Here is a 26715-nt window from a genome sequence, read left to right as displayed (position 1 = left end):
CAAACGATTTGTAACAGTAACGGCGAAAATTAGGCATCTTAATAAATATTAAAACAACGAGTTATCTTACTCTCGTCGTCATGGTAATTTAAAAAATCAGAGCAACATCTACATTGATCAAATGAGGATAACAAGCAATTCGTGTAAATTTTAGTTATTTATCTCAGTTTCAAAATGATACAAAGGGATTTAAAAGGTCTAAAATTAAACAGATCTCTTAAATTTCACTGACCAAATAAATGAATAAATAAACCTTTTTTTTAGTTATTTAAAAAGAAAAAAAGGGGGAAACAATCATAAATCAGAGAAAAAAAAATTTCTAACTATTATTGAAGAGAAAATTGCTTACTCTTTCAGGGTATATTGTTGAATGTATGTGCCAAATGTTGTTTTAATCCATCAAAGCCTATGAATTTGTATAAGGAGCGAACAAATACGCATTCACAAACGAAGTCTTATAACGATCGATTTTAGCAGTAAACAATTCTCATGACGTCATTAATAGCACATACTGATATGACAAAGATTATTATCTGATACAGAATAATAATTTTTGTTAATGAAAATGAAATTACTAATTGCAGCTCAGGAGTATCTTTGATAATGCAATGTATTTGATCGCATCCTCTAAATGCTAAATGCTAGCCAGAGTAGTCAAGGATATCGTTGTAAGAAATAAATAAATAAGTTGATAAATGCCCAAATAGAAAATGCGAAAAGTGGCGAAAAGGAGCACCGCAATTTATTTATTTTCCATTCTGACTCAGTTCTATGAATCTATGAAAGGTTTAAAAGAGGCTCAAGTTTCGCGGATCCGTTCCCCCGAAGTAATACCCTCTAAAACCCAACAGGGACGTGCGGCCCATGAGAAATGGGGAGGATAGCCTGCCGAGAATTCAGTTTTTCCCATTTATTTTACATCGCTATCGATATCTTCAGGCAGAAAGGGTAAAAAGAAGTGTTTCTTTTTCGCTCTATTCATTTCTGGACAAAGACATTGTCCGATGAATCAGATCAATTCGAGTAACAGAATATGACATCATCAACACCAACAAAAAATTTTAATTAAAGCTAAAAACAGAAATTCTGAAAATGATTTATGCATACAGTCGAACCTCGTTAAAACGAACTTTCTCTAGAGATCTTTAAAATCAATTCGTCTTTTGCGTAAAACAATAAACAGTAAACAATAGGACGCGTTCGAGTAAACGAGGTTCGACTGTAATTTAATTATTTCTTACTATGCTACACTTACTATAATATAATAGTCTAATGAGTCGCAGCAGCCAATCAAATTAATGAAACGTCATGACGTTACTTAAAAGTATTGTGCAGTAATAAATCATTTAAGAATGACAGCTGAGTTTCCAATTGAAGGCTCACCTCCATTTCAGCTTGAAATTTGTTTAAAACAATTTTAATTCACCTTCTAATTACCTTGGCAAATTCGAACAAATTTCATGTTATGCAGAAAAATCAGGACTTACTATTGATAGGTACTTTTAATATATATGAGTTTTTTCATCCACATTTTAAGGGGTATTAGGACTTTTAAAATGTTAACACGCCACGATAACAGCGTGCACTTTCTCGTACTGCTGTGCTAAGTGCATGCATAATTCTAATATTGTTTTTAAAGTATTGTCATATGCTTTCCTCAGGACGTAAAGCTCAATTTAAATTTAAAAAAAATATGAAAAGTTTCCTTTTTGAAATTGTAAAAATAAACATCAAAAACTACTAGCATTTTGGTAGAAAATGTGATTTTTTTTTTTTCCATTGAAAAAAGGGTTCCTTGGAACCCCGAAACACGTGTGTGCAATGTCCCACAAATTTCTGCCACTTACATTGTTTTACACATACTTTGTTTCACGGCTTAGTTATTTTTCTCATACACAAAAATTATCTATTTTTTGTCATGTAGTTAAAAAGTTCTGTAAAATGCATTTTCCCCCTGTCGATTGGCGACTTCAGTTCCTGTAGCACGCTACCTCATGTGTCAGCCAAACAAAACTTTTCATTTTTTCCCGATTGCCTATCAAAAGTGTGAATTATTTCTGTAGCACGGTACTGATTCAAGCATTTTCATCATCTTGAAATAGGGTTGCTTTTATGGTTTACATGACACAATATTTTCGTTTGCTGAAATTTGCATCTGTTTTTATAAACTTTTTTTTTAATTGTTATGAAACAATGTATGTGAAAATACATTTGAAATAAAAAAAATCACTTGATGTTCGATCACTTGAATCACTCGATGGGAAAACCATTGTAAAAATGGTTTTGGTATAGCCGTTGAAAGCTGCATACATTTGAACTCGTTTATCAAAAAAAAAAAAAAACGAATAGACTGCAATATTTGCTCATTTCAACCGAGTGCCCGTTTAAGAAAAAAAAATGTTGAAAGTTCCTACCTGATAATTACTACTTGCAAATTTGCTTTGAGCTGCCTTATTGACTTTTCTTGTGCTATTTTGTTCGAGGATTTTTTTTTTTTTAATTCATCTGCATTAACTTGAATTAAAGCTACAATATTCTCATAAGTGTACTCCAAAAGTGATAACATTGGCATCAACAAAAATAAAATTTTCTAATGTTTCTCTACTCCACGAATTTTAAAAAATCTGTCTTCCGTTTGTCTTTACAGCATTGAAGGAAGTTTTCTAAGATACGACACATTGAGCTGGAAGTCAAGAGAGAGATTTTATGAATCACAGAAACATTGCTCGTTTTAAGCGGGTTTGCTCATTAAAAGCGAGTTGTGTCCCATAGACATAATATTGAACTAAACAAAAATCTTTCGGATTTTCTCTATAAATCCGGTTTCTCGTTAAATCAGGGCTCGTTATAAGCAAGTTCTACTGTATTAAAATTACAGAATAGGTAAAAGGTCAGTCGTCAGCATAATTTTCTCATCCGTATCTTATTCCTTAACATTTTCAGGAAGCATTTTCTACTTTTAATTTATGCTGTGCTGTAGATGAAAAAATGTATGGGAAACTTACCTTGGGGTTTGAGGGGGGAGGAAATCACCACAAGAAAATGTGGTCTAAAACATGACATTATTTTTACAATAAAAATTAAAATAAACGTTTCGGGCTCGGCGTCCTCCCGTGTACTCCATCCCCCTTCCCCACCAGCTACAGCACTGCCAATACGTATTTGCACACAATTACATAATTAAGCTTCTGAATACAATATAAGTATGCTTTAAATTTTCAACAGATGCTTTATACATTCCATGAAATTTAAGTTGACACAATGAATATTTAAACTAAAACAGCACATTTGCATTACCAAACAATTTTGTAATCAATAAAATACTAACTTCTATAAGAAAAGAATTGAAACCTTTGCATAAAATTATAGGTTACCAATATTTTTGAAAATTCATTTCTTTTCTACTATACGTTAGAAAATGAAGAGTCATGTGAAGTGCAATAGAGTTTGCGTTTTAAAAAAATTTTCATAGGACATATCGCGAAGAGAACCAATAAGCAATATAGTATAACCAATAAAATACAATGAAATTTCCTTTTTTGTATGAATATGCATTTTAAATACCTACTTAATTCAAAACTAACGCTCAAAATAGCGATCAATTTCTCCCAGCAGGATACTAAATAAACACAAAAAGTGCAATTTATTTCAGAATTCGTTACGCTTTGGGGAAAGATCTGTTTCATAACTATCTTAAACAAAACTTCTACTATGGTTAGAATGTAGGGGAGTAGGGAAGGATGGAACAAATTTAACAAAAATATTTACAAATTATTATCTACCACTACAACACAGTACATTCATGGGGTCGTGCAATAGATTATAGTTGTCTAATAAACAACAGGGCGTACTTGGTGTGTCAGTTCGACACCACTGCAGTTAAACTATAAATTATAAAGTGTTTTCGAGTAACAATCCTATGTAATTTTGTTACAAAGCATTGTTTTTTTGCTGCAATAAAAGATAAGTCTGCTTGTTTACGTATGTGTTTCACATATTACCTAGAATACCTGGATTATCCAGATTTTCCTTTATCTGGATTTATTTTGGTCACTGTCGGTTAGGATAACGGAGGTTGGACTGTATTTTAGTCCTGCGTCAGAATAAAGTGACGAACGGAAATAAATTTGCTATATAAGTCCTAAATTTCGGGAAAATTTTCACTTTAAAAATTTGTTTTTGTTTTAAAGTAACACGAAAACTTAAAATAGCAGATTTTTATCTAGCATAGTAGATTTTTTTAACTAGTAACAAGGAAAAAAAAAGACTTATTGAATGTATTTATTCGAAACTTGCCAATTTTCTTTCTATTGGATGACCGACTTATATGCCAAATTTTACTCAAATCCGTCAAGGAGTGGAATAGTATACTGTGGCTCCTTTAAGCTGAGCAATGAGCTTGACAATATTTACTTCTTTTTAGATAGTTCAATAAAAAAGGGGCATGTTTTTGGCGCGGATTTGAGTTGCAATCCCTACGAGAGGCCATGTCAGCCTAATCAGACACTAGAGGCCCGGTCATTTGAGGGGCCTGATTCGGAGCCGGAGCAGTATAGGTTTTATAAGGGAGGGGTCTCGGCGATCAAACTGATAAGGGACCAGTCTTGGCTTAAAGGGGCCCCTGTTCAGTTGGAAAAAATTTTAAAAACTGCTAAGAAAGTATGATTACATTGAAAAACCAACGTAAATAAAGCTCAAATTAAATCGAAAATACAGCATATAGCTATTTCAAGGCTGCAATGGAGCCTCTTCTTCAGTGCAAAAAATTCAGTACACAACCAAAAAGTCGTAGGAGAACTGAACGTCAAGCACGTGGACACCGGTATTTATACCAAATAGTTCAACTAATAGGAGTTCACGACAAGAGACGACAACCAACCAATCAGCGAACTACAAGTTATACCCCGTGGCGCGCAGCAAGGAGAGGAGACAACCAATCAGAAGCCTAGAAACAAAAAGGGTGGGAGAATACTAACAACCCGAAGAAGCAAATTATAAAAACTGCTTCCAAGTATCAGGTAAAAATAAGAGTGCTGGAAAAATCATTGACTAGAGAATGGAATTTTTTCCAAATATATTTTTGCTAAGAAAGTAGTTCAACTTACTCAGGGCCAATCACCCTTCTCTATTAACCCTCAAAAAAGGTAAACATTGTCAACTTATCAGGGCCACACTGTATTGTTCACACAAACAAACAAGTAAACATATATATGCTTTCTATAAATATTAGAGTTCTTTATAAAAGATAATAGGGACAAGAATCTTTAATTTGATTTGGTTATGAAGCACAAGCCTAATTATCAATGGGGGGGGGGCTCGTTCCTTGAAAAAGTAAGAGGGCCAGATCATGGGTGCACTCCCCTCCACCCCCCCCCTCCCCTTGGTTTAAAAAAAAAGAATTCAAAATATATATATATATTTTTTTTTTTAATATTTAAACTTTCTTTTTTTAATTAATAAAATTAAATTTATTTTCGCAACTAAATTAAAAACGTGAAGAAGTAATAACTTTTAAGGTATGTTCAAAACTAACATGAAAAAAATCTAAAAAATAATGATTGCTTTTTTAAATTGTCGTTATAGTAAGCTAATTACTTGAAGACAAAGAGTCAAGAAAGGAGCAAACGGTCTAATATTGTGCAAATAAAGGTTTCCTCCTTTACTGATGTTTACTTTACATATCCTGAATCGCTTAAGAACATTCAAGCTATGTAAAATAAACAGCATACAAGTAGGGTTATGGTCTCTGCGAATCCTGCTGTAAATATCGAACTTCAATGCATTGGTGTTGAGAGGAAAAAACACACATACACGCACGCACAGATAATCCGCGACAATGTATAATCCGCACCTCATTAATTTTACACTTTTTAACAGATAATCTGCAGGATGCAGGAAATTATATGCAGGATAATACGGTGCAATCTTTTTTTTTTTCTTTAATTTCCAGCACGTACGCACAAAAAAAAGGGAAATAAATAAAAAGGTATAAATTATTGTCTTCTGAAAAAAGTGAGGGGGCCCGGGCCCCCTCTGGCCCCTCCCACGAGTCGCCACTGCTAATTATGCCTTTGAACAGAAATAAACACAATAGTAAATTCAAGAAAAGTATGATGTGCGAATAATATGCAAATAGTGTTAACCCCTTTCTACTAAAGGGCGTGATTAAGCCATCCATTATAAACGCAACTATTTAGGCTTTAATCACCGGAGAGAGAAGGAAACATTACAATCTTCACCATTAGGCACTTTAAAATAGCATTCATGTCAACTTTAGCGCGCAATCAGGCGATGGTATTTGCCCCAAATGGATAATGAAGGCTTTTAGAAACGTTATTATTAGGACATTAGAGCAACTCTTTAGCTCCTTGTTGAAGTATAAGGTTAAATGAAAACTAGTCACGCCGATTAGAGCAGTTCATTTGGAGGGAGTGGAATAGTGTCAATAGTTAATAAGTGTTCCGGATATTAGAATGAAGGTACAGTGAAACCTCAATAAGTAGTCGACCAGTTAAGTGGTCACTCCGCTTAAGTGGTCGTTTTTCTTTAGTCCCGAGAAGGTTTCATTCACAGTAATGAAAAATGATCCTCCTTTACTGGTCACCAAATTTAATTTTACCCGGTTAACTAGTCACTCAAAAATTGTTTTTTAAAATTCCTTTTCCTTATCGGATCTTAGAAAATAGTGTCGGACTTAGTTGAAACGCAATGATAGTCATTTTTCCTTGATATCTTGATCCTCGGTTCTGGTCATTCAAAGCATACTTCTTGCTGTGACTCTGCCGAATGCCGAGAATATGAATCAAACTCTTTCCAGCAAGACAGACAAAATCTAATACCTTTAGAAAGTTAGTCAGTATTTAACACCCGTTCAAGGAACTACAACACAAAATGTGAAGCTTGATGTATGTTAGAAGAGATAGTTCTTTTCCGAAAGCAACAACTTCATCAGTCAACATTGAAAGATTGTAGTAATGTACCATAACTACATTAAAATAAGTTGTAGTTATTAAGTAATGTTTAAGTAAGAGAAAATAAAACAAAGTAACTATCATTAGTATTTTTCCCCCTTTTTAAAATTTCCATTAATTTATAGACATTGATTACATAAGTTATTGTTTTTCTCACAGAATTCTATTGCAATCTATATATATATAAATGGATGGATGTTTGTGGGTGTGTGGGTATATGTGTATGTTCTTTATACAAAGCCAGTTTTCGTTGGATTTATTTCAAATTTGTCGCAAAGGTAAATTGTTGCTCAGGAATTCATACAGGCGGGTTTTTAGAATTTTAAAATGACCCAAAGAGGTCTAATTTCATATTTTGAGTCATAAAAGTACTCTTTTCTGCACGAATGAATTTTTGTATAGTTATAAATTTAGTCTAAATGAAAAGCCAGTAAAAAACTGCCCTGGATGATGTTTTTCCAAAGATTAACTTTAATCGTTAAATTTGTGAACTTTGGTTCAAAGCAAATGAAAACGGTTATCAACATCTAACCACCAGGAGCTATTTTAAATGCAATCAACACAAAATGTATCCTGAACGATTGCCGTCAACGCTATTTAGCGAGAGCGTTAAAGCATGTTTGGCGAGTAAAGCCGTAGATATATAAGAAATGATGCTGTACATCGTTTCTTAAACTGCGACCTACGAAGCCCCAGGGGTCCATTGGTGCTACTTGATTTGAATGCTATCGTTAAATTATAATTTTTAAATATTGTTTAACTATAAAATCCACAGCAGTAAAGGTTTCGTGTATTTTTTGATCAGTGTTTTTCCCGTTAATAGCAGAGAAAATACGAACATGAGTAAGGTAGTAATATTGCATTCAATATTGACGTACAATCTTCGAATGTTTCAGCATTAGACTACTTTTATTAAAACCACATCTATTTCGTCCTTACAACATAAATTTAATTTAATGTTCTATGATCCTTATGAAACCAATTTGCAATATATAAGTTTTCTTTATACTATTCCTTGATTTACGTCGAATCTTTAAGTAATTCAGTTGAACTATAACCGATAACTTAATTCGGTTTAACAGAAGTCGCTCCAGGCGGTCAAAGAACAGGGGTACTAATAAAGCAAATAAATTGCAAAATAATCATAGTAATGCACAATAGCGGATTCGGAATTTATCTTTCAAAGGGGAGGGATCTTGTCAAGGCTTTCCTTACATGTATCTATATATATAAAAATGGATGTATATTTGTGTGTGTGTGTGTGTGTGTGTGTGTGTGTGTGTGTGTGTGTGTGTGTGCGTGTGTGTGTGTGTGTGTGAATGTTCCTCATACAAATCCAGTTTTAGTCAGATTTCTTCCAAATTCGGCACAGAGGTAAATTATTGCTCAGGACTTCATACAGGCTGGTTTTTGGAATTTAAAAAAGATCCAAAGAGGTTAAAGTTTATATTTTTAATCATAAAAAGGCTGTTTTCGACGTAAGGAATTTTCATATTTTTATGAGTTTGGTCTGAATGGAAAGCCTGTAAAAAATGCCTTAAATGAAGTCTCTTCAAAGATTAACTGTAATCGTTAAGTTCGAGAACCTTGGTTCAAAGCAAATGAAAATGTTCAGCATCATATAACCACCAGGAGATATTTTAAATGCAATCAACACAAAAAGTATACTTAACAGTGGCTGTAAAGTCGATCAGCGACAAGCGTAAAGCATGTTTGGCAAGAAAGCCGAACGGAAAAGAAATGCTACTGTTAATTGTTTTTTGAATAGCATCCTGCAAAGCAGAATGCATTGCGGTCTCCGACGGTAATACTTGCTTTGGTATTTCCATAGCAGTAATGGTAGAGCGAAATTATGAATCAGTATTTTCCACATGAACAGCCCAGAAAATACCAAAATTAGTTAGGTATCAATAATTCATTCATTATCTATGTACAAGCTTCAACAATTTAATGCTGGATGATCCTTAAAACCAATATGCATATGTTCTTTATACTATTCCATGACTTACGTCGGATCTTTACATAATTCGGTTCAACTAAGTTTAATCGCTAAACGCTAACAAAGAACAGGGGTAAAAAATACTAATTTCTCAAATAAATTGCAAAATAATCATATTTGTGCGTAGTAGCGTATCTGGAATTTGTTTTTCAAGGGGGAGGAGTTATGGTCATGACGCTTCTTACATGCACATAAACTACCATACTAGGATTGTCAATGTGTGCTAAAACTAAAGGTTGTGCACCTTTTTTATCCGCAAAACTACACGGAAATATAATTCGGCGGAATTCATACAGTTTGGGAGGGTTAGAGTTTTAAGTTTGGAAAAAATGCAAATAAATATTAATTTAAATTTAAACTGTATTAAACTACAAAAAATTGCTACGTTTTTTATATAAACAAATGTCTTCATTTGAAATTTTATATTACCTTAACGCTCGAGTAATAATACACCCGATAAAGCATCTTCGCCAACTAGCAATTATTTTAAATCTGTTAGCTGGTATGATGCAACTTTTGACAGAGATTATTATTGAAAAAGGCATGATGAAATATTGCTCCACAATATGAAGTTTTTTCTTCATCATGAAATAAACTGAACAAAGTTACATTCGCAATTACAAAGCTCAGTTCAATAACTGCTATTGTAAACAATCGAAAAATATTGGAAGTTTGTAGCTACCACTAAGCATTTCAACCGTCCTTAAAGAAGTGCTGTGAGATATGAATGGAAAATTATCACTGGAATAGCTTAAATTCTCTTTAACAGTATAGGGATAAGGTGAAACACTTTGTATCTCACGTGTAACTACCATGGACCTTTTTTAAACTTCAAGATATTGTAATCTTCAGAGAGACTTTCGTTTTCTATCACGAACAACAAGTCATAAGAGCAGTCGATTAAGTACTGTAGATGCATTTGAGATGTAACTATTTTCGATATAGATAGCTTTATGTTACTTCGTCGGTTGGCTTCACTCACAAATGTAATTCTTCTTGATGCTTTGAGCGGGACTAAGAAAAATATTTAGGTGAAAGTTTTGAGTTAAATTTATGGATCAGAAAAATTTGAATCATTTAAGTTTTAAATTTTTAGACTACGTTTCAAAACGGAAAATACATTTCGTTTACTTTTAAGCTGTGGATAAGGGGAACAAAATAAGCAACAAGATTCTGTAAAATATAAACAAAAGATTTGTCTATTAGGCAGTTGTAAGTACAAACACGACATTTCTTTTTAATTTCATGGACTGCAAATAATATTTAAAAAAAAAAATCTAACACGGATAGTGACCAAACTGCGTACGCCTATTTCTTTCTCTATAGCGCAGTTTAATTAACGGTTTTTAGATAGTTCGTTCAATAAGTTCACGTCCACTTACTTCTATTTTTATTGGTTTAAATAACTTAAAATAATAACTGTAATGTAGTCAATGGACCCATTCCCACCTCTCACGACCACTGTCTCTCAATAAATTACAATTTTGATGTTCTCTCTACCTGCATATGAGTGCGAGATATCATGTATAACATTTACGGCAAGTATTAGGTTTTAAAAATTTGAACAAGAACTTAAATCTTGAAAAATTTCAAATCGTTACAAGACATTAATATTACTGTCTAACTATCATTTTTACGTACGAAAATAGAAATTTGACGTCAATATAAGAAAATAAAATGTAGCTGACGTGCGTCTTTTTAGGTAAGTTACACTTATCCAATTCTACTCTATGGCATGGCCCTCACCATGGAAAGAGCGAGCAGACACATTTTGTAAAGTTTTTTTATAGTAAGCAAACTTTTTCTGCGAAATGTGCTTGCCTAAAAACATACAAAATAACTTACCACTTGGTCGCTTCATTCGAAAAACACCGCCAAAAAATCCGTAAAACGGAGTGTTATCGTTTTTTAACGACACAGACTGAATTCTTTATTTTCTGTACGGTGGGTTATCTGTTTAGCTTTTGGACATTAAGGATGATTTTAAATTAATCTGAAAATATTGTAACTGTGTCCAGGAAAACTATTTTGTATATATTTGTGCCTGATAATAGGAATTGATTTTTTTTTTGGCAAGTTCACGACTCTTTCTAAAGAAACATTCAATGATTTATTTCCGAATAAAATGCATGTGAAAACTACTGTTGTATTTTTTGATGTATTGGGGAAAACAAAACCTACAAAGGCAGCACAACGCTTTTCTTCCGAAGCATCACGTAAAAGGTTTTCCCACAAGATATGCAAAAGACAATCATTTGCCTTTGCCATTAAGACAATTTATGTACCGCCCGTCTGATTTAACCTCAGACAACGTACCATTGGACACTACAAAGCCCAAAAAATATTCCTCATACTTTTTTGCTTTAGGTTGATGTTACTTTTTCGGCAAATGCTTAATTTTCTGTGTTATTTAAAGTATTTTGAAGATTTGGAGTGTGAATGTAATTTTTTACGTTCATTTAGATAAAATTCATTCATTTGATTATCCAAAAGATATGTTGCATTGAAAAGCACCCGGGCAACGCCGGGTAATAAGCTAGTTCATTAATATTTGTAAGGCATTTTTTTCTTCCTTAATTTCCCACTCCACATAAGTAGTCACTCCGCATAAGTGGTCAAAATTTTTTGATCCCTTGAGTGACGACTTAACGAGGTTTTACTGTACAAACTTTAATGTCTTTTTGCAAACGGAGAAATAATATGTTCGAGTTATCAGCTCGAAGTGATAAATACCAAAAGCTAAAAAGAAACGGGTGTATATCGCATCCCAGGAAAGCACACCCTCCCCCAACGAAAGTGATATAACTTTAAAAAAAAACATCAACATTGGAGAGAAAACAAGGTTAAACGCAAGGTTTACAGCGGAAAATTTTCGGAATGGCAATTCTTAAAAACTCAATTGTATTCCATCTGTAATGAGGTTAGGGGAATGGATGGGATTCGGAACTCCTATTTGGAATTTTCGAAATAGAAGCTCTAAAAATACAATTTTAGATTATTTTTGGTGACTTTAAGGAGACAGGAGGTTCGGGGGCTTTCACACGGAAATGTCAGGGGTGTCCACCCCCCCCCCAGGGCCGGATCAAGGATTTTGGGGCCCATAAGCATTAGAAGTGTTGGGGCCCCCCTTACACTTGAATTTTATACATAATCTCCTATATTATTTCTGTAGCCAGTATTTCTGTCACCACGCAAAATCTTCCTTATTCCTTTATCAAATTTCATACTAACTTACCCTTCATTTTAAAGCTTATAGTTTTAGGTTCTGAATTGCCAATATAATGTTTATTAACAATTAATAGTGACTAAAATATGATTATGTTTACTTTTCATTTTAGATCTAGAAAAAAAATTTTTATACTCGTAGACATAGACGTAGCGTCGGAAGGGGGGGATGAGCCCCCCTAACTTGCTGGACGCTTAACCTTTTGCCCCAGAACTATAAAGAAATTAGCACAAAATCAAGAAGAGCGTATATTTTTTCTAATTTGTATGACCTTAAAAATGCATTCAGACGATCTTTGCTAACGTTAATGTTAGGGTGTAAAAGCGATCTGGGGGGGGGGGGGCGTTTCCCCGGCCATTTTCCAAGATTGAAACTTGAAAAACACAATTGGTTAATTCCACGAAACATGGGAAATAGGTGTTAAAAAAAATTATGGAAAAATGTCCCAACTTTTTTTGTATGTCCTCTGTATTAACTGAAGATTACAAGTTAGTATCTGGTAACTCCAGGTGAACCATTTTCTTTTCGTAAGAGAGCTTATTTTATGAGCTCACATTCGGATGAATTTTCTGTCTGCTAGAAGCAACTTTAAACATGCATGTTTTTATTGCTTTAGCCTGTTCCTGCTGACTAATTACATTTTTTTTCCGAAGGTTACATTCCACACACACATAAGACGATAATTATTGCAGTATGATTTAATTTTTCTCCTTAAAATATTTGAAAGAAGTAGATTATTAAATCATTAGATTCTATGTAACGTGAGTCACGAAAAATTCAATTTTTTAATATTTATTTATTTTATAGCTTGTAAATTAAAACATTCTTACTGTTTCTTCACACCTAAAATGTGATCACGTTTAAAAATGTTCCTGTTTGACAGTAAAAGATAGATAGAGAGAAAAGAAGGAAGGGAGCCTGTTTTTTTTTTACTTTTCCTTCTCTTTCTTTCGTTTTTTTCTTTTCTTTGCTTTTTTTTCTTAATACAAATACAAATGTGACGACCAGCAACAGGCTCTGGGCTCAGCTAGGCTGGTCCTAGTCAATTAATTAGTCCCCAATGAAGATCAATGGCTCTCTTAAAGCTATCCACCCCCTTTCTCATTACCGCCTCTTCCGGTAAGCTATTCCAAGTGCCCATGACCCTGCTAAAGTAGTAGTTTTTCCTGATTTCCAAGTTAGCCTGAGATTTAAATAGCTTAAAACAATGACCCCTTGTCCTGCTTTCCCCACAAAAAATTAATCCATTTACATCTTTCATTTTGATGAATTTAAATAACTGAATCAAGTCCCCTCTGACTCCTTTGCTCCAGGCTATACATGTTAAGTCTATTAAGTCTGGTATCAATCTAAATCTGAGAGTCTCCTTACCAATTTAGTTACCCTTCTTTGAACCCTTTCCAATACAAAAATATCTTTCTTCAGATAAGGCGACCAAAACTGAACAGCGTACTCCAAATGAGATCTTACTAAACTCCTATATAAAGGCAGAAGAACCTTCTTAGATTTGTTTGAAATAGATCTATTGATAAACCTAAACATTTTGTTGGCTTTGTTACTAGCAATACTGCACTGTTGACTAAACTTGAAGTCCTGATTTATTAAGATACCCAGATCAATAACATTTTCTGCCTGATTTATGACTGAACCCTGTAAACGATATCTCATACGCTTATTTCCATGACCTAAGTGTAGCACTTGACATTTCCCTACATTAACTGCCATACCCCATTTATCTGCCCACTTAGTAATATGATCTAAATCCAGGGCCGGAATTGAAAGTGTGGAGGCCCCGGGCCAACGAAGGAGTGGAGACCACTAATCAAGGTTTGAAAAGATCATCATATTTTCGAAAATATCCGATACTTTGATGTATATCCGAATATTTTGATATATATATATATATATATATATATATATATATATATATATATATATATATATATATATATATATATATATATATATATATATATATATATATATATCCGATATTTTCGACTGGTGAAAGTTAGGATATTTTGCAAAAATTTTATTGTGGGGGCCCCTTTGTTGTGGAGGCCCCGGGGCAATAGCCCCCCCCCCCCTGCCCTTCCCTAAATCCTCTTGAAGCTGTTTTACTTGTTCTTCATTTTCGACAATCCCCATAACTTTTACATCATCAGCAAAACAATTCATGCTTCCAGAAATATTTTCATTGATGTCATTCATAAATATAATAAATAAAAGAGACCCTAAAACTGATCCCTGAGGAACCCCACCTAAAACATCATTCCAATTAGAATGATTTCCTCTCACAACTACTTACCAGTGAGCCAATTTCTCAAAGTAAAGTCCCCCCAGAACCCAAAAGTTTTGTCGAAAAGAGAACTTTTTTCTTTCATATTTTCAGTTTTAAGATTTTTCCGGGGTCCCTAGGCAACCGCCTACTTTGCCTATTTAGTGATCCGGCCCTGCCCCCCCCCCCAAGAGGGAAGGCACAGGGGCGGCAAATAGGGGGAGCGAGAGGGGGCAGTTGCACCCCCAAATTTTTTGCACAGAATGATAAGACATGGGCAAATTTAGTTTACGTAAATTGAAAATCAGAGACCATATCGTCGCCTCAGAGCAACGTTAACTCAGAGCAACATAGAGCCTAAGACATTTAATCCCAGAAATAACACTAAGATATCCTACTGTTGCTCTGAAGCGACGATATGCCAAAGGTTTTTTTTTTTTTTACAAAACACGTCCACTGATTCTCGATAATAGTCAATGAATCTTGAGACATTTCTACTACACAAGCGGATTTTGCTATTTGGATGTAACTTAGAAAATTGTAAATCATTTGCAGCCCTTTTCAGAGCAGAAAAAAGTGATGGAGAATCACAGTTTGTTTCAACTAAAAAAGTAATCTCCTCGTGCGGACTAAATATTTTATACTTGTGTGTTTAGTGTTATGAGAAGACCAGTGGTGTGGCTGCACGATTTTACAAGAAATTCCTTAGTATTTTGCGTACGTTGTTACGCTTATATTTTAAATGTATATTTAGTTAGTGAGAGAACACCGATTCCTTTTGGTAGAAAGACATTTCAGCAACCCAATGCTTTGTATACATTCATAGAAAATTCTTACAAAAGACACACTATTTTTGAAAAAAGTCATTCATCAACAAATGCCTTTTCTGATTACTCTTTAACTTTGTCATTTCTGCACAAGATATTCTTCAAAAGTTCAATTTAAAAAAACCCTCCTTGTTAATTTTGGACTGTTTGAAAGCGACTCTTTCAAGGAAAAGCCAACGCCCTTTTACATGCGTATGACTTAGTTTGAATGTTTATTCGCTTTGTTTGTATTGTGGAAAGTTTAAAAAAAATTCTGTACTTTATCAAAACATCTTCAATCCGCTAACCTTAATTTTCGGTCTGTCCATGGTTCAGCTAAATCTACAGTCGAAACAGTTAATGAATTTTGCTTGGATGTATATTTCAACCAAGAGCAAAACTTAAAAAAAAATCTTAATTCGCGCCAATTTTTAAAAGGCGGAAAAAAATCCAAATGAATTTAGAAGGCGACAAAAATCAACATGATGATATAAAGTCGCAAAATTGAATTAGTATTTTGTATCAGATAATAGATTGTTTCTAATAAAATTAAAATAAGATTTGATGATAAAGATTTATCTGTATTGTTGGCCTTAAGCTCAATGTTATATTGATAGGTTATTGAAAAGGAGAAATAAAATGTTTCAATTATAAGTATAGCACTGAGCAAGAAGAATTGTTTTGCAAATAGCCACTATACTATTCAATGATGAAAAACGAAGAATAGCACAATATTCAAAGTTACATGGGTTATTTTCAAGAGAAAAATCTAAGAGATGTGTTTTCTAACTTTGTAGCTTCAACTGTTTTTCAACCATTCCAATTGGCTCAGCTAGTTGTGAAAAATCATTTTTGTGCATTAGGAGGTTAGAAAATTATCTTCGGAGCACAATGGGATAAAAAAGACTTTCATCTTTAGTTATATTGTCAAAAAAGTACGACATTGCATATTGATGGAATAAAGTAACACGATTTCCAGATTCTAAAAATCGTACATTAAAACTTTCTGAAAGGTAAAAACTAACATCAAAATATTTTCAAGAATAATTTATGATCAAATAAAATTATATTAATTAATATTTAAACTCTCTTAATAGCCTTATTTTTATAAATACTTAATCCATTTTATGATCCTATCTTGTTAACCAATATGTATTTTAATCCAAACTGAGATAACTCACATTTAAAAAACTCGACCCCCCAAATGAAACGTTGAAATGCCGCCCCTGGGAAGGCACACACTCCTTAATATCGCGAAGACCTCCTAAAAGTAATAAATACCACTTAAAACACCCCTCTTGAAAATTTCAATAACGCAGTCTGCGCCAGGACCCCCCCCCCCCCAGGTGGGCACCCTGGAAATGTCTCGAAGCATAAGACTTAAAAACGCATTTGTAGGCCATCTTTGGTAATAGTAGGAGAGGCAAAGGAATTCAGAGACTTTTCTAACGGTAATTTTTTGAAATTGAATTTCTAAAACGCTATATTACAAATTAGACAATATTCAAAGATGTTAAGTGAAGAGGGAATCGGAAGTTCACACCCCGAAAAGTTTTTGAATCACAGTCTTGAGAACGCAATTATAAGCCATCTTTGATGACGTTAGGGAAAGGAATGGGATTCTTAAAATTTCCAAGAATTTTCTCGAAAATGAAGATTTTAATTCACAATTTCAGATCTCCTTTAATGATGTTGGAGAGAGGCGAGGTTCGGTGGCTTTCCGCAGAAAATGTTTCGAAGTTAAAATCCTAAAATCGCTATAGGGAAGCATTAATGTACTAAACGTACCTATTTTGACTATAAGATATTGCTACAAGTTCTGTAAATAGTAATTATTTTTATGATTAATTTGTTGGAATCTGGCTGAATTGGGCGTTTATTCCATTATCTTTCATCTAAAATTATTGTAATAACGTAAACTGTAAATAGTTTCTTATAATGTATATACAACCCCCTAACATTCGACTGAAGTATACGGTCCGCCTATTTTTCATTGATAAGATTCGTGAATGAATAAAAAAAGAAAATCGAGAAGCATTTCGAATTTTGTGGAAACTTCTCTTTCGAGATTTATAAATAGCCACGGCCAACAGCAGGAGTCAGTCTCGAGTTAGTTTTTGCTTGTGAATCGTGTCAGCGGTACGCTGGAGAGCATGTATTAGCTCTGTTTTGTGAAGCCTTTTGAGCTGTATTTTTGCATATTTGGATGTAAATACGTGTGTAACCGTTGAGTTTAAGGTGTTAATTGATATTTGCTTAACTGCTGATGATTGATTTAGCAGTTGTAACTACGCTTCCTGTACATAGCTGTAAATAAATCTCTTGTGTTTTCTCAAGAACTGTGTCGTCCTTTCAAGAAAGTTTGAAGTTGTATCACAAACTCTTAACAATATTATTATAAGGGACTTATAAAACTCAAAAATTCACCATCGTCACATTCAGAAAACCAATGTTCAATTTTTTAATGAATTCTGAAAAATCCTGTAGAGAAAAAGGGGTGCGGCCAAAAACGTCAGCAGCTGGATCTCCCGCATGTGTCAGCAATGATGGTTTTAAATTTTTAACGAGAAAACGAGATTCAAATTTTTAGAAATGCATTACTTGGCGATTTTTCCCAATTGCGGGAACCCAATTAATTCTGTACTTCGGGAAATGTTTGTAAATTTACTGTCAATCGTTATTAACATTAATAAACAAAGGAATAAATATTTAATATTTTTATTTCTTTTTTTTCTTTTTTTTTTTGTTACTAAATATTTTATCCATAATTTGGTATTACATAATACTTACAAGAAATAAAAAGACACAAAATATTTTCATTTAATTAAAAACTGAAGTTCAAAATCATTTCAAAATAAATTATCAAACAATGTACGAAGCTTAAAAGCAAAATCTATATTGAGTAACCCTTACACGATAAAAAATTCTTTGTATTATGTAGTCACATACGTTTTTGTCTAGTCTATTCAGTGATCAGAACAGGCTATGAGACTTTAGAATTTGATAGTGCGCAGTTATATATTCGGGGAAAATATTTTCTTAGTGAAATAATAACTGTACAATGGGGTGGTTTCCTTCAGACAAAAGTACTACTTTTAGTCATTGAAATGGAGAGAATGAGCAAAAAAAAAAAAACATGGACCCAGAAAATACTTTAATTTTCCTAACAGTTTTTTTAATTAATTTTTTTAAATGTCCGATTTGTCAAACAAGGCGTGGTCTTTATGACGTCCCAGATAATGTACTTTGGGCGCATTGTCTGCCGCGATTCCACGTTATGATAATCAGAAGCGAATTATTTTGCGCTCTACGCTTGCTATCAACCATATCGTTGCCAATACACGTGAGTAAAGATGCGAATTAAATATTTTGCACTGTGAATGGCAACACGGAATGGCATTTCATTATTTGTGATGTCATCGGCAGAAGTAAACAATGAAAGCGCTCCGATTTAAGTATTTTTTTTTAAATATTAAACTTAAACAAATTATTTAAAAAAATGGTCAGATCCTATGTTTTTAAGCGTGCTCTTTCAGAAAAAATACTTTTAAAATTTTGGAAACGACCCCATTGAAACTGACGTAGTACAGGTTATAAACCCTTCAACATAGTTGTTACTTAGGTACACGTTTCATATTGAAGAATTTTCCTTTAAAACATGATGCTTCTCCTGCATTTTTTACACGTGTTCATATTGGCCTCAGGCCTGTTTACATGTGCCCTTCTCTAGGGGCACATGTGAACAACTGCAAATGTCTTTTAAAAATACCATAAAGTAAAGAAATATTTTTTTAAAAAATTCCAAAAATATCCATGACAAAATATTTTTGGAAAAATATAGAGATGAAAAAATTGTTTACATGTGCCCCGTTTTCCCCCACAAGGCGGAAAAAAGAGCTTTTACAGACACTTTTAAACAGGAAAGTTGAATCAAGGAAAGCCTAGAAAATCTACATTGTTTGAAAAAGATTCAAAAGCCCAAAATCCACAAATGTATGTTTGCTCAAATTCAACCTTGAAATAGATTTTTTAACTTTATCTACAAATTTAACTTTATAGTTAACATTAGTCATTTTTGTTTCTGGTCAAGATTAAAAAGCTTGTCCCTAGTCCCACCAAACAACGACAAAGCAAGTACAATAAAAGCTAATAAAAAAAAAATAATTAATGTATAATTCAAGGAGGATAGTGGACTGAATTTTCTGAAAAGTGCGAAGATTTCTGAAACTATGAGGAAGCTCTACCCCCCCCCCCCTAGCCCCTTTGGTAAAAACTCCCCAAAAATGTGAACAAAAATCGTCGAAATCATCTATAAATATCCTTTTTACAGTTTCTTTTTTTTTATACTTTTTCAGTTTTGGTATGGCAACCGGATACAGCAACCTTAAATTTTCGGGTCACAGAAAAAGTTCATCAGAAACAGCCACTAGCGCAGACAGAACTTACCTTCTGATGAGGAGAAGTCATAACAGCCCAAAATACAACAATTGAATTGGCAATCTTGCTAAAATTAAAGGTTCTGAGAGAAGGGGGGGGGCAATCAAGGGGGGAGTTGACCCTCCCCTTGCAACCCCTTAACACAGCTCCATCTGAAAACTTTTACACAACACGATTTCATTTCATTCATTGTGGCTCTCAAAAGAAGTTATATTTGTTGCTCCATACTCTCCGCAAAACACTAGTTTGTAAAACTCTCAACTGATAGAAGGTACGCTGCCCCCCTCCCCCCCACACATACGCATTCTTTTCCATCATTAAAAGTTTATTCATATTTTTCACGTAAATGAAGAACGAACGAATTCATAAGTCTTTGATCATAGATTTCTGTTACGTCATTTTGATTAAAATATCGAATGCCCAAGTAAGCTTGTGAATAGGATGAACTGATTCCTCAATTGATAGTGTTGTTGAAAGAGCTATATGGAAAATATTTCATAAATTGCATAAAATTGCCTTTGCAAACATCTGAATTGCATAAAATTATGTTTAACAGAAAGGAAATCAAGAAGAGTCACTAGGAGTAAAAGGATACAGAATTTTAATGTTTCAACTTTCGATCCTTCCCTTTCATTTGAGCGCATTATTGAGACATAAAATTGTGTGCACTGTATTCAAAACTACACTTTCTGGAAAATTTAGACTTCCTGACTGTTTGTTAGCGAATGCAATCATATTTCTTTTTACCCCATAAACTAAGAGGTAAATGGATAAACCCGACTTATTTCATCATGAGGTTGATGTAGGTAAATGTAATTTTTTAATTACATGCTAAGTTTATGTAATTTGCTCCCTCACAACACGAAAATTTCGGCAGAAAACAGATCAACAAATTGCTCTTCCTTCTTCTTCTTCTGACCAGTTGATTGATGTGCATTTGCTGTCAAGACTGATAAAAATCTGATCAAGCAGAATGAATCATCATCTTATTTTTTAAAGGAATTAATATAATTACTGCACAATACTATTATAGTGCTGCATTTTTTTTTACTACAAACTGAACGTACCGAACTGTTTATTGCATATAGGCATAAAAGGAACCTGTATACCAAATTTCATAAAAATCTGTTACCATGCGGCCACCACTTTTTTGCGAATTTTGCTCATTTCGCATGGAATGACCCATACACTTGATATTTTTGAAATTTTCGAGAGGTGGCCATGCTGGCATTGTGCTGGCATGCTGCATTCTTTATAGACTTCACATGAATTACGTTTTTTTTTTTTTTTCAATTTAAGCTAGGAAAGAGGATTTAAAAAACTATGCTTAAAACTTCCTCAGTGTGGTTTTATATCTCCTCGGTGTTGTTTTTATATTCTTTTAGATTTTGAGGAATAATAAAGAATTTTTTATATTTAGCTATAAAAAATGCTTTTAACTATTTTTGAAACTTTGTCAGGGTGGCCATAGCCTCCCTCTCATTGTTTTCCTTATTTTTAGACTTTTTATGTGTTAAGGGAAATTTTTTGCATTTTTGCTCAAAAAAAATGGGATTTTAACTGTTTTTGAAATTTCCTCAGAGGGGGCCATGGTCCCCTCCCTGGATCCGCCCATGATGTGGCGGTATATTCTATGCTCTTCTAAGGTGACAGAAATCCTAAAAAACGGCATCAAAATGAAATTTTCTCTTATTCCAGGGTTCGTATTCAATTTCAGAAAGAAAATGAAGGAGTTTTGGAGGAGTTTTGAAGGCGTAAAATGCGATTTTGAAGGAGTACTTTTGGGTTGTCCTTAATGATGTCACGCTTTTTTTCAACATATTTGACCACCTTCCCTTTTGTCACAAAGTGTCACACTTCACCTTACTACTCTCCATGTCACATTTTTCATAAATATATTGTTGCTTCGTGATTTCCGTTTTTGTAACCCTCTTAGCCTCGTGTCATAATTTCATGAACTCGTCTCCCCCTCAAAGACCTTTTTAAAAAGTAAAAACTGTGATTTACAAAGCAATTTTTTTAAACACAATCATTTGATATAGTACATTTATCCATGTATTTTTAAATATTTAAAAAAAAACTAGAGAAACTGACTTATGCTGCTGAGGTGGAGGGAAAAGCAAAAATCATAAAACTTAAAAAAAAATTAGGTTAGCACAATTAAAGCATGTTTTACTTCACTTATGAAATGTCTAAGTCAATTAATACTGTTTTCACCTTCAACTTTTATGACTTCTATAATCAATTTGTAAATAAAAAAATATATGAAATTACTATATTAAAATTGTCTTTTTACATTCGCCCTTGTGACAAAATTAAGAATTGTCAATCGAAATATTTTAAACTACTGCCATAGAGGAAGCTAAAAAAGAAGGAGTTTTGAAGGAGTTAAAACCAAAATGAAGGAGTTTGAAGGGTCCTTCAAAAAAATTTCCGAAATGAAGGAGTATTGGAGGAGTTTTGAAGGAGTGTACGAACCCTGTATTCATTGTATTCAAAATACAGCAAAACCCCAATTTTATGTATTCCGCTGGAATAGTGATAAAAAACATACCAAGCAGGAAAATGTAAAACTAGGGGCAGGGGTTAAAATGAAAGCATATTGCTTGAAAATTGACATTTTCCTCATAGACTAGTGGTATCCTGTTGAAACGTCCATCTTCTGTTTCCAAAAGACAAAAGTCTTTTGGAAACAAAAGATGCGACCAAGGTAAGACTACAACTTTCAAAATGAGTTAGCGATATGTTTCTTGATTAATCTTTATGCCTTAAGAATTCGAAAATATCATGATATTTTAATATATATCGGATATTTTGATATCTATCCGATGCTTTCAGTCAGCCCAAATTCAAGTCTTCCAAATAGTAAATGCATCTTCAAAACAATCTGTATTTTCTTATATTGTTATTATAATATGTATACTTAAAATTAAGGTTTCTTTTATTATTTATATTTAACATTTCAATTAACATTTTAATCAATTTTAATGAAATTCATTTAGCATTAGCTGTTTTACTCATTTTTCTTCTTTTAGCTAATTTTACACAGTTATAATATGATTGAGAAATAAAAAATATGTATTAGTTGGTGCACAGTCATAGGGCATTTTCTTTTTTCCTCAATGCTTAATATTAAATTAGGCACTTTTAATTGAATTAAAATTGTTGCATTACTAATAATTTCATGAATATAAAAAAGGAATACTATAATACTTTGTTATATTAAATAATGTATTAATACATCTTTAAAATCTAGTACATAATTTTTTGGTTATTTTCAAAAATAAATGAACAATATTACTATGAGTAGTATAATTTTTATGTTGAAAACACCGTGGTTGAAAAAATAAATATCAAAAATATCATGATATTTTCAAAATAAATATTGGATATATATCATGATATATATCGACTGATATATATCGGCGAACCCTGTGCCTTACCAATAAAAACAAGTGGTGTCTTCCCACTAGCACATATCTTACCCCATTCCATTACAGATTAGGGTCATTGACGCCGTTCAACAATGCAAGAAGGTCTTGGAGACAAGGGTAAGTGCTAAACATCATAAAACTTTGGCATCCCTAAAGACATCTTAATGTAAGGTATTAGATAAAATGTCAGTAAGTGAGTTGCAGCCTGAAACATTTGTGACTTGTTGAAAGTCCTGTATTAAGGCTAAAGGCAATCGCTTTGAAAATTTGTAAATATATTGAACAAAATGATGTATTCATATTGATTTTGAAGTTTGGTCAAAAAAATTTTATTAGCGTTAAAATTACAATGTAGTATTTCTTGTCACCCTGTTATTTCTTGTCACCCTGCGTATAAACAATCAAAATAAACGTTCATATATCAACTATAAGGGCTGAAGAACAGAAGAGGATTTATCTGCTTCATGAAAACTTCAATGAAATTTTTGAATTTTTAGAAGAGTTAATTTTAATAAATTACTTCGTTAATTTCAAACAAGAGCTCCAAACTGCACTGAAGCACTCGCCGTGTCAAGAAATTGTGAAAACTAGTGCAAACTAATAGTAGGTATTAGCTACATAAATTTCTTCACGGGAGAAATTACATAACTCAAGCCTGCTAATTAATCTAAATTGCCACAGTTGGGATTAGAATTTTCATTGTCATTTAACAAAAGAAACCTACTTTTTTAACCCCCGGCACACAAAGGAAGGGGGTTATAGGTTTGATGTATCTGTGTATCTGTCTGTGGCACTTTAGCACCTAAACGGGTGGACCAACTTTGAAAAACAAAATTATGTTCAAAAGGCGAGTTGATCGACAGTGTTCTTAGGTTGTGTCTAGCTAAGTCGTTAATAAATGTCTAGGAGGACATTGACAATGATATTAATTTAAAACCTCTAAAAGGTATTGTTGCAATTTTTGAAGTGAAAACATATTTAAAAATTTAGTACCAAAATAAAGAGTTTTTTTTCTGCATCTGATAGAATGTGTTTGGAACTTGCCATGTTATATAGAATTCGAATTATAATGCTTTTTTAAAGCAGATTTCAAATACAGCTAAGCCTTTATTCACGCGTTTGGTAACTGAATTCATTGTTGGTCAACAAGGAAATTATAAGCAATGATTTTAAATTTTTATCTGTTGCCAGTTTCTATTTTTTAACAAATAAAATATTTGTAATTGATTTTTAATAGCATAAGGCTTTTAAAAGGATTTTCAATTTTCCCTCTTGATTCTACATTTGCGACTCAGTCGGGGGTTTTTTTAATTTTTAATTTTATTATTATGTTTTAATGCATAACACAGTTTTATCTAGAAAAGGTTTTGTCAATCCCTCCCTGGTGGTGTTGGAGGAAAAAAGTTGGGATTAGGACAAATCAGCAATTTTTTTGAATTAATGTCAAAATTAGCCATTTCTGGATATTTTTGTTAATGTTGGTCAGATAGGAGGGGTTGGAGTTCCTCCCGAATATTTTTCAAAATTGAAGTTAAGTTTAGGCTATCTTTGGTGCCTATATTAGGAGGTTGAATTCTTCTCCACGAAATTTTCCGAAGATAAAAGTTATACAAATGTAATTTTAGGCCATCTTTGGTGACATTAAGGGAAATTGGCATTGAAAACCTAAAAACGAATTTTAAGTTATCTTTGAAGTGTTAGGAGAATGATCAAGTTTCAAAAGGTTATTGGGGTTTTAGAAATTCTATTTCAGGTTATATGTTGAGATGTTAAATTTGGAGGTTTGTACTCTCGCTTGGAAACTTTTCAGAATTGAAGGCCTAAAAGTGCACTCTATATTTCTGAATAGTAGGAAGAGATTAAGTTTAGGGCTCTCAACTGATATTTCTCAAAATTGAGGCTCTAAAACTTTTAAAGCTATCTTTTGCGATGTTAGGAGAAGCAAGGGATGACTCAGGAACTGTCTCCTCTAAAAACACATTTCAAATCTTTGGCAAAGTTAAATAATTGAAGGTAAAGGGGAGTTTGTCTACTAGAAATTGCTTGAAATTGGAGCCCAAAATTCTATTTTTTGGCTTTGTTTGGCCACGTTACAGGACTAGATCAGGTAAAGCAAAATTTTGATTTTGAAGTTCAAAAAATGAAATTTTAGTAAATCTTTGATAATTTTAAGCAAAGAATGGTTTTAGAGGTTTGCCCCTAGAAATTTTATGGAATTAAAGGCTGAAAAACACTTTTAGGCACTGAATATACACAGGCCCGGGCTGGCCAGGTCGGCTAGTCGGCGATCGCCGAGGGCCCCCAAGCTAGGAAGGGCCCCCAAATGAAGCGAAAAAAAAAATCTGTAGCAAAAAATGATTTTACAATTCTTTGATTTCATTGTAACTATTTCAATCTGTTTCCTTATACGTTTTGCCAGGATCAGGGCCTGAATACTGAATAGACCAACTAGGCTGTGGTATAGGGTCCTTGCCTTTTAGGCCCCCCCCCCCCCAGTGGCTAAAGTTGTCTTAGCTAATGACTAAAAGTAAGATTTGACTGCATAGTGGCCCCAAAAAATCTTTGCTTAGAACCTTCCTATATCTTAATCAGGTCCTGTCCGGGATGCTTTTGATCACTCTTTCTAGTTTTATACAAATAGCACATTGGGCCTAATTAAAGCCAGGTAGGGCCCCGGGGTAAACATTAATTTTAGGTTAAGGACCCCTAGGGCTTTAATTTAGGAATCGCCTTCGGGTTCCAACAGAAATGTTCAACCTCCCTGCAAGAAATCATCAGGGTCCCTAACCGCCCACTGAATTGCCCTCCCTTCCCCCGCCCCCTCTCAAAAAAAGTTAAACGAGTGGTTGTTGTTTGTTTTTGTATGCTTCAATATTTCTACCTAAATTTTGAACTCATTTATTTAAATATTTTTACAAGTTTATTATTATTTTAAGGTTTTGAATAGTTATGTGGGACTTTAAATCCTGATTTTTTGGATGATCATTTTATTTATAAGTTATATAAGCAAGTAAACAAGTTTCTTATGACTTAATAGTATTCTAATAATAACTGTTCTCCTCTGTAAATCTTGGTTTTGAAAAAAGTATTCACGTTGTATGGATTTTATATTGGTTTGGTAAATAATTTCGCTTTTCGTTCTGTATTTCTTAAAAGTTTGAGACATGTTTTTTCGATTTAAGGGTTTTCTTTCAAATATTTTATTTTCTATTGTCTGCCTGAAATTTTCGTTGAATTCATTTTTGTCTCATTAATTAGTTTTATTTCATTTATGTTGATGTCGGCGGTATTTAAAGTTATGTTCTGTAGTGAACCGAAATTCACAGAATTTTTGTTAACCTGAACTGATCAAAACATTTTTTCGTGAAAATACTTCGACCAGTTTTCAAGGCATTTTCAGTTAATTTTTGAATGCTCTGAAGCCGTTAAGCATTTCTTCGTTTTTTCAGAATCACTTATTCACGGTTGTTACGAATAACGGTTAATACGAACAAATTCGTGAATTTTTGACATTTCGTATTAACTGAGTTCAGCTGTATTAACAAAGATCTATTTTAAAGTGTG

At 33.3% G+C, this 26715-nt stretch overlaps 1 protein-coding gene across 2 annotated transcripts in view; it reads right to left on the bottom strand.

Moving 5' to 3' along the window:
- LOC129222085 (tRNA-uridine aminocarboxypropyltransferase 1-like) overlaps window positions 1-26715 on the bottom strand; it is a 56269-nt gene that overhangs the window by 15507 nt on the left and 14047 nt on the right. The gene's annotated exons all lie outside the window — the stretch shown is intronic.

This window comes from Uloborus diversus, chromosome 5, assembly GCF_026930045.1.
Source record: "Uloborus diversus isolate 005 chromosome 5, Udiv.v.3.1, whole genome shotgun sequence".
Lineage (NCBI taxonomy): Eukaryota > Metazoa > Arthropoda > Arachnida > Araneae > Uloboridae > Uloborus > Uloborus diversus.
The sequence above is the reverse complement of the archived record's forward strand: the minus strand, read 5'-3'. Positions and strand labels throughout refer to the sequence as shown.